Source organism: Entelurus aequoreus, linkage group LG03 (assembly GCF_033978785.1).
Source record: "Entelurus aequoreus isolate RoL-2023_Sb linkage group LG03, RoL_Eaeq_v1.1, whole genome shotgun sequence".
NCBI classification, from domain to species: domain Eukaryota; kingdom Metazoa; phylum Chordata; class Actinopteri; order Syngnathiformes; family Syngnathidae; genus Entelurus; species Entelurus aequoreus.
In genome coordinates this window covers 85309141-85319322 of record NC_084733.1, presented here as the reverse complement: position 1 = coordinate 85319322, position 10182 = coordinate 85309141, and the positions used below count along the sequence as shown (strand labels likewise).

The 10182-nt window shown below is 34.5% G+C and overlaps 1 protein-coding gene and 1 non-coding gene across 3 annotated transcripts in view; one reads left to right on the top strand and one right to left on the bottom strand.

Moving 5' to 3' along the window:
- Positions 1-6660, bottom strand: part of LOC133647017 (uncharacterized protein C3orf20-like) — an 85171-nt gene extending 78511 nt beyond the window's left edge. For both annotated transcript variants that reach the window (XR_009825412.1, XM_062043056.1), the window contains exon 1: positions 5930-6660. The gene's annotated coding sequence lies outside the window, so the exon portion shown is untranslated. The remainder of the gene's footprint in view (positions 1-5929) is intronic.
- Positions 6661-9552: 2892 nt separating this feature from the next.
- Positions 9553-9640, top strand: trnay-gua (transfer RNA tyrosine (anticodon GUA)). The gene is given in 2 exon segments: positions 9553-9589; positions 9605-9640. It is a non-coding gene; the product is annotated as a tRNA-Tyr (tRNA).
- The last annotated feature ends 542 nt before the right edge of the window (positions 9641-10182 follow it).

Here is a 10182-nt window from a genome sequence, read left to right as displayed (position 1 = left end):
ACACTGGTTTGAATGTAACTTAGATATTGGGTTTCACTATGTAAAGCGCTTTGAGTCACTTGAGAAAAAGCGCTATATAAATGTAATTCACTTCACTTCACTTCAATTTCCATCAGTTCAGAATTAACTTTGCTTGTGTAGGCCACTGTTTCGCCTCCATATTTAACATTGTGTTTTAAACAAAACTATAAGGACGTATGAAGCATTTTTTTGGTACATTTTGTTGATGCACTGCCTTTAGGAAATATGCAAAAACCAATATATGCAACGAAAAAAAAGAGGTGATGTTCTGATGTCACTACCTTGTCGGAAAAGGGCTGTGAAATACACCTTATGGGACAAAAAAACTATTACGGTATAATCAATGAATAAATCAAGAGTTACAACACATGGCTTAGTTCCTTCCATCCAAATATGAATTGTTCCATTTTAGCAAGACATTATGGACACTTCAAATTGGCACTTTCTGCTGTGGGACCATGCGGATGTTTGCATTTTTCTCCCAATACTTTTGTTCATAAGGCATGTCGCATTCGCATTTCTAAATATATTTGACCTATTAGACTTTAGTTTCCTGACGTTTTGTAATCATACCCAAAACTTGACTTGCTTTTTGGGAAGTTTGGTCATCATTTACAATTCTGATGAAAGACAAGTACATGTTTTTGTTTTTTTAATGCATTCTTACACGTAAATAAACAATTGAGCTAATGAAAGTCGCTCTATTCTGCCTACACAGCGCTCTAAAACACCTCCATCAACGTTTTTAACATGCAATATTTACATATTTTGATCATTTTAGGCATACAGCGGCATAATAATTTCACAAACGCATCACAATGTTCGCTTTTTCCTTCAACAAACAAAACTACTCAACGACTACTTTGGGACAAACAATGATCCAGACACGTACATTTTTGAGCCTGAGTATACAGAGGATGAGCCAAAAGTTTTAGAAGCTGCGTGCTAAACAGATGCAGCTTTAGTGAAACACTAAACATCATCAGCCGCTAGAACTAGTATGCATATATCTAAAAAAAAGGCTTTTAAAAATTTTTTTTTTTTAAATAAGGGTTTTTAAGCCTTTTTTAAAAGCATCCACAGTCTGTGGTGCCCTCAGGGGGTCAGGGAGAGCGTTCCACAGACTGGGAGCGTCAGAGCAGAAAGCCCCGGTCCCCCATTATACTATAGTGGATGAAAAGAGTGCAGAGTTGACTAAAGGGTTTTATTTAATGTCTAGAAGGCTTTGTAATGTTAAATCATGTATTTAGAATGCATTCAACAGTTGTGTATGCTCTCGCTAGGAAAATACTTGATTAATAATTAATGATTCATACTTTACCGGACATTGATTTATCGAAACCAATCAACAACCTTTAACAATATTTAAAGGGGAACTGCACTTTATTTGTAATTTTGCCTGTCATTAACAAAACAAGAACGCACTTTTTAAACATTTATTTTTATGCATTCAAACTTGAAATATACAGCATAATAATTTCACAAACGCATCACAATATTCACTTTTTCCTTCAACAACAACTCCTCATCATGGCAGACTTCAGGAGAGCCAACAACGACTACTTTGGGACAAACAATGATCCAGAAACGTACATTTTTGAGCCTGAGTATACAGAGGAGGAGCCACAAGTTTTAGAAGCTGTGTGCTAAACAGATGCCGCTTTAGTGAAACACTAAGCATTATGTAGAAGTATTGCTAAGTGCTAAACAAGACACACAAACATAATAAAACAATTACTTACTGAACAATGTCTGCTCTCACTGGGATAAAGACTGATAGGATGTTTATATATTCCCGTTTAGATGAAGAATGAATCATAATCCTCACAACGGATTGAAAAAGTGCCACGAACAAGCATTTTTTTGTGTCTTTCCTGCCATCTCTGGATATAAATTGGATGTCAAAGATGAAAAAACTTCTCGATTTATGGCCACAACCTTCCAATATCCAGGTGACAGGCATAATTTATCATCTAGAATTAACTTTTACCAGCTCAGAGGCCATGCAGCAGCTCACCGGCTCACTATGAACGTAATAAAACAATCACTTACTGATCAATGTCTGCTCTCACTGGGATAAAGACTGATAGGATGTTTATATCTTCCCGTTTAGATGAAGAATGAATTATAATCCTCCTAATTGCAGCACTTTTTCAACCCGTTGTGAGGATAATGATTCATTCTTCATCTAAACTGGAAGATATAAACATCCTAGCAGTCTTTATCTCAGCGAGACCAGACATTGTTCAGTAAGTGATCGTTGTATTATGTTCATAGTTTGTATATCTTGTTCAGCACATAGCAACACTACTACATGATGCTTAGTGTTTCACTAAAGCGGCATCTGTTTAGCTTCTAAAACTTGTGGCTCATCCTCTGTAAACTCAGGCTCAAAAATGTCAGTTCTGGATCATTGTTTGTCCCAAAGTAGTCGTCGTTGGCTCTCCTGAAGTCGGGCCATGATGCGGAGTTGTTGTTGAAGGAAAAATCGAACATCGTGATGCGTTTGTGAAATTATTATGCTGTATATTATAAGTTTGAATGTATAAAAGAAATTTAAAAATGTGCGTTCTTGTTTTGTTCATGACAGGCAAAATTACAACAAAAGTGCAGTTCCCCTTTAAATATTGTTAAAGGTTGTTGATTGGTTTCGATAAATGAATGCCCGGTAAAGTATGAATCATTCATTATAAATCAAAATATTTTCCTAGCAAGAGCATAAAAAACTGTTGAATGCATTCTAAATACATGATTTAACATTACAAAGCCTTCTAGACATGAAATAAAACCCTTTAGTCAACTCTGCACTCTTTTCATCCACTATAGTACAGTGGGCTTTCTGCTCCGCTGCTCTCAGTCTGTGGAACGCTCTCCCTGACCACCTGAGGGCACCACAGACTGTGGATGCTTTTTAAAAAAGGCTTGAAAACCCTTCTTTTTAAAAAAGCCTTTTTTTTTTGTTGATACATTCATGTTTTAGCTATTAGACTGTTCTAGTTTTTATTTTTATTTATTTGTATTATCTTTTTATTTTATTTTATTTTTTATTTATTTATTTTTTTAATACACTGTAGCACTTTGAGGTTGTTTCATCAATGTAAAGTGCTTTTTACAAATAAAATCAATTATTATTATTATTATTATTATTATTACTATTACTGCTGTCTGGGGATGAGCCAATCAGCGGCCACGTTACTGAACAGCCCTGGTCTCCTCTAGTAGCCAATAGTACTGTAGTATTGATATTTGTCGTTAATTTCGACATTTTTATGCTTGAAAATGCTTCACTTAGGACCAAAAAACTATGTAGGATGTGCTTTAAAAGAATAAAAAAATATTGTTATTACTGACTGTGTTTAAAATGTCGAAACTTCAGGCGGTGAGAATCTGCAGACAGGGCCGGCCCGTGCCATAGGCCGTATAGGCAAATGCTAAGGGCGCCGTCCATCAGGGGGCGCCACGCCAGTGCCACAAATGTTGGAGGGGAGAAAAAAAAAAAAGTTGGTACTATTATTTCTAAATACATAAAATAATCCCACGTTAATTAAAATGCAAAGTAAAGCCTATTTAATAGAAATATTATTTGTTACAACATTACGGCCCCCGTCCCCCGGCACGGTGCGCCCCCTCCCTTCCCGTATCATGACTCTTTTTGGACGTCACCACATAATTAAAAAATCAACACAAGATGTCAAAACGGCCAAAACTGTCAGGTGCCCAGGGAAGAAAAAAGAGAAAAGAAGAGGAGAAACGAGAAAAAGACAGAAGTAGCAGGTAGGTAACGTTAGCCTACATGAAATTATTTGTCTGTTACAGAATGTGATAGTAACCTGGCTTTTTAGCATTAAGCTAATGTTACATGATTCGGCAATTGCTAATCAATAAATAGCTAGTTCTGTTTTAATGTCGGGTTAATATTGTGGAGGGGGCTAAATTGTTATGGAAAATAATAATGTAACGTTAGGTAATTACAGTACTCCCTGGTGTACAGTAATTTGTAAGTCATTCTAGTTAATGCAATATTAAAAAGCACAAATAGAGAACTCTGTAGGATCCCCTTTTTTTGTAATATAGTTGTTAAAGTCATACTGGTTTGATATCTTGTTTTGTGCAGTGCCTTATTTATATTGTATTTTTTATTTATTTTATGCAACTTGTTGAAACGTTTTATTTTGTGTTTATGTATGTAAAAATATTGTATTTCATATATTCATTTTTTATTTTTTGTATTCATTTATTTATCCATATTTTTTTTAATCTTGTTAACTATTCTGATTGTTAATTTGCTTTCTTTAAGTAAAAAAAAAAGGTCAAAGACAAAGCTATTCGGTTTCTTAATTGTGAGTATATACACTTCACTGCCGATGTGGGGGGGCACCACCTAAAATCTTGCCTAGGGCGCCAGATTGGTTAGGGCCGGGCCTGTCTGCAGAACTGTCATTGGTGTCCCAACAGTGACCTCTTGTGGCGCATTTATGTACTTCAGATGTTTTTGTGTAGCGTGTTAATAATTAGTACACTAAAATAAACACAGTGCAGTCTTTTGCTAATATCACCAGTGCAGGAGAAACATTTAATGTCAACATGGTCTCACAGCCATTTGACTTTGCCAAAATGAGTATTTGTGTCCGCTTATCAAGAGGACGTTTTGTAAGGTCACATGTCACAAGTGTTGTGAACACATTCATTGTAAATGTACAGGAATTAACTGTGAAATAACAGTTCATTCCTGTGAAATCCTCTTCTTTATGGGTATACTATTCTGATTTCTGAAGATTGCTGAGTGCAACATATTCCACAGTGCTTGTATTATGTACAAAACACAAAAAGTGACATCGGTGTGTAAAGGATATCACCACATGGGCTAAGGAACACTTCAGAAAACCACCGTCAGTAACAACAATGTGTCACTACATCTGTAAGTGCAAGCTAAAACTCTACAATGCAAAGCCAAAGCCATTTATCAACAACACCCAGAAACGCCGCCGGCTTCGCTGGGCCCGAGCTCGTTTAAGATGGACTGATGCAAAGTGGAAAAGTGTTCTGTGGTCCGACGAGTCCACATTTCAAATTGTTTTTGGAAACTGTGGACGTCGTGTTCTATGGACCATAGAGGAAAAGAACCATCCGGATTGTTATAGGCGCAAAGTGTAAAAGCCAGCATGTGTGATGGTATGGGGGTGTATTAGTGCCCAAGACATGGGTAACTTACACATCTGTGAAGGCACCATTAAGGCTGAAAGGTACATACAGGTTTTGGAGCAACATATGTTGCCATCCAAGCAACGTCATCATGGACGCCCCTGCTTATTTCAGCAAGACCATGCCAAGCCACGCGTTACAACAGCGTGGCTTCGTAGTAAAGGAGTGCGGGTACTAGACTGGCCTGCCTGTAGGCCAGACCTGTCTCCCGTTGAAAATGTGTGGCGCATTATGAAGCCTAAAACACGACAACGGAGACCCCCGGACTGTTGAACAACTTAAGCTGTACATCAAGCAAGAATGGGAAAGAATTCCACCTGAAAAACTTCAAAAATGTGTCTCCTCAGTTCTTAAACGTTTACTGAGTGTTGTTAAAAGGAAAGGCCATGTAACACAGTGGTAAAAATGCCCCTGTGACAACTTTTTTTGCAATGTATTGCTGCCATTAAATTCTAAGTTAATGATTATTTGCAAAAAAAAAATATCTTGTCTTTGCAGTCTATTCAATTGAATATAAGTTGAGAAGGATTTGCAAATCATTGTATTCTGTTTTTATTTACCATTTACACAACGTGCCAACTTCACTGGTTTTGGGTTTTGTAAACAAATAAACATCATAACAGCAACAAATATCTTCTGTTTCGGAACACGGCCCACTCACTACTCAGTAGAACTTGTGCGTGAATAAGAAGGGACAGCTACTGACCTGGTTTTTAATATGTCCAGGACCGGATTCCTCTCTGGATCTTCGTCTGAGGTCTAGTGGTACAAAACCACTTTAGGAGGACACCATCACCAGACAGAAGCTTCTTCAAAAGGAGTTGTTTTTAAAAAAAAAAAAGTGTGAACTTTTGTGTTCTCCTCTAAAACTTTTGTAATGTGTTCAAGGGTGTTGTTGACAAATGTGTGATGGATGCAAATAGAAGCTATTATAAAGCTTTAGGTTGAAAAAAAAGGGAGATTTTTAGCATTGTTGGATGCAGAAGCTAATGAAATAATATAAAATACTGGAAGTCTCCCTTTACTAAAGGTAATAATGATCATTATTATAATAATAATAAACGCTGCAATGCCGCCACCTAGTGTCGGAATGCTTTGTGGAAAAAGCAGAGTTAATGAATTAGGTCATGATTTGCGACGGAGAGCAAGGTTACAGTTTGCGTGTATTTGAAGCTATTAGTTATATTATTAAATTTTCTGACTGTAATTTGACTAAATGTCATTAATCTTGAGCTACGACACAGAAGCGCAACAACACGGCGACGAAGCCGGAAGTGGATTTTGAGCCACGGTGATTAAAAGGGCTTGTTTTTTGTAGCAGGTTTGAAGTATTTAAGTAATAAACTTGCAGTTTGTTGTCTTGTGTTGTTGATAAAGCCGACGCGGTCGTTTTAAGCCTAAAAGCTACTGTTAGCGAGCTGAGTTTAGCCAAGCTAAGCGTCCACTTCCGGTTTTGTTTAATAAGCGGTCCAGACGTGTGTGTTCAAAGCCACTGTTTTTTTTATTTATTTATTTATTTATTTATTTTATTTAAAAAAATTAATTATTGAACAACAAACATACAACAGTCAAATCACTTTCAACAATAAGGACCGAGTATTAAAACTTAATAAATAACAATAAAAAAAAATAAAAGACAAAAAAGACAAAATGGCTACCTAAATCACTTTAAAATGTTTTTAAGAAAGATATCCATTTAATGGCTTTTGTACGCTTAATAATTCTCCAAGATTTGATTGAAAATTGTAAAACATTAAGCCAATTAGAAAATGTAGGCCTTACTTTTATAAATAGAATAGAATAGAAAGTACTTTATTGATCCCTGGGGGAAATTCAGCACCACAGTTCGCTCATAATAGACAGTAAACACTTGGGTATTTTTTACATGTGAATAATATAAATACAGTATTATATTATATTATTATATATCTATTATACATCATTATTCACATGTTAATAACATAAACACAGTCTATTATACAGCATTATTCACATGTGAATAATATAAATAGTCTATTATACAGCATTATTCACATGTGAATAACATAAATACATTCTATTATACATAATTATTCACATGTGAATAACATAAATACAGTCTATTATACAGCATTATTCACATGTGAATAACATAAACACATTCTATTATACATAATTATTCACATGTGAATAACATAAATACAGTCTATTATACAGCATCATTCACATGTGAATAATATAAATACAGTCTATTATACAGCATTATTCACATGTGAATAATATAAATACAGTCTATTATACAGCATCATTCACATGTGAATAATATAAATACAGTCTATTATACAGCATTATTCACATGTGAATAATATGAATACAGTCTATTATACAGCATCATTCACATGTGAATAATATGAATACAGTCTATTATAAAGCATTATTCACATGTGAATAATATAAATACAGACAAAATAAACAGCAATCCAGACGTGTGTGCTGAAAGCTTCTTAGTTAAAAACATTTAAAGTGATTTAGGTAACCCTTTTTTTATTATTATTATTTTTTTCATATTTTTTATTATTATTATTTATTAATATTTAATACTTTATCTGTATTTGCTTTAGTTTTCTTTCCTTGACATGTTTTGCTGATGTCATGATTTGCTCAACCGGATGTGTAGATTGTTGCTTGTGTTGAAAGTGCCTTGACTTTGGTGTGCGTTATAACCATAGACATTTTATAAGCAGACGCAGCATTGGCCGCTGTGAAGCGAGAAATTCGGCCGCCATCTTGAAGTGGTGATGGGGAGCCGGCGAGCAGCCTAAACTGACAGTTGACAAGTAGAAAACAAAGATGCCGGGCTGTTGTTCAGTGTTTTCCTGCTCAAATGTTGAAAATAGGAATTCACAAGCAAGATTTAACATTAACATACTATTGGTTGTATTTTGTGAAAAGAATATTACCACAGAGTTGAGAAGGAGCAAAGATCTTCAATAGTACTGAAATCGTAGCCGCTAGCAAACAAGAGTATGACCATAATAGAATTGCTTGTCAATTAAATTAATTACATTTAAAAATGTCATACTTGAATAACATAAAGTTGAAATAAATTATGAAGATAAAGATTGTAAGACATAATTTGGTTTTTATTCTGAATCCAGTGAAACTGATTGGTGGTTTTAGCTGATGTAAAGACTTTCATGTTTATGTTTAAGTATTTGGCAGACGCTTTTATCCAAAGCGACATACATAAAAAATACATACAAAACAATCACTGTAAACATTATCATTTAAGGGAATAATTTAATACAAAATATCAATACAAAGTGTCAAGACAGAATAAACTGTCTATAGGTCCCTAAGATATATAGATATCTAATGTATTCATTTATTGTTTATGTAGGATATATGCATATATATATATATATATATATATATATATATATATATATATATATATATATATATATATATATATATATATATATATATATATATATATATATATATATATATATATATATATATATATAACCTAATCATATTGTTTCTTGAATTTAAAAATAGTTTACCGTTTTTTTCCCCCTTCTCTGGGATTATATTCCCAGTTTTGATCTCGGACGTCTGGTCACTTATAGCATATAAGAATATTCTATTACGGTTCAGCAAACTATAAATGATAATGATAAATAATAAAACATGTGTCCTTTATCATAGCTACACGTATGACAAAAAACTGCGTGAAAATCAGTGGTATTCAGTGAGGTAAAGATGAATTAAATACACTGACAGTTCATTGCTCCTGCCAAATGAATTGCACTGAGTGGAGCGGATCACCACTCCAAGATGGCGGCCCCGCGTCTCGTCAGCGCCAGTAGCGAGTAGCGCTCAATGCTGCGTACCCTTATAAGATGTCTATGGTTAAAAATGTATGTTTTAGCTGTTCAATAAAAAAATAAAACAAAACAAAACATATTTAAATTGCTACTTCCGCTTCCGGTGTGAGAATATGAAAATAAATTGTTATTGGTCTGTCTTTCACTTTTTTTATATATATATGTGCGTGGTCCTGGTTGTGCCATATCTTAAAATAATTACTGTTTAGGCTCCGAATACATTTTTAGCCAGAGCCACAGACACACTCGTGCCGTAGTAATTATCCCAACTTTTACTTTGAAAATCAAACTTCCGGTATCTGCAAATGAAAAAAAAAAATGAAAAAAAAACTATCCCTGACAGCTACTGTTAGCATGCTGAGTTTAGCTAAAGTAAACGTCCACATTCGGCTTTTTTAATCAAAGATTTAAGGACTTTTTAGAATATATTTAAGTTGTAGTCCGGATGTTTGGTACACCTTCGATAGCTCAGTTGGTAGAGCGGAGGACTGTAGTGGTGATTCGCAGAGATCCTTAGGTCGCTGGTTCAAATCCGGCTCGAAGGACTTTTGTAGATTTTGTTAACAAAAAAATACTCAGGAATTTTACATGTCCTTGTTTTAATTAGAGCATCAAATAATTAAATGAAAATAAAGCTGTTTGATGCAATCTGTGGCACCTTCTTATGTTTTTTAATGCAGATATACCTCAAGCTAAACAATCCATTTGCACAAAACAATTCAGCACATCAAAACACATTTTTAATCTTCACATGCAAGTGCTAAAATTGCAATACAAATGTTTTAAAATGTAAAAAATTGGTTGTATTCGCCTAAAAAGAAAGCATTGATAACAGGCAGATGATATATCGATGGCTGTCTTACAAGTCAACATAATTAATGCCAAAAAACACAATTAAAAGACAATGGCTGAGGTAGTTGTGAGGGGAAACAAATTAAGTACAGCATGCAGGATACATACAACTTATTATATCAATTACAGTCGTGGTCAAAAGTTGACATACACTTGTAAAGAACATAATGTCATGGCTGTCTTGAGTTTCCAATCATTTCTACAACTCTTATTTTTTTTTGTGATAGAGCAGGGG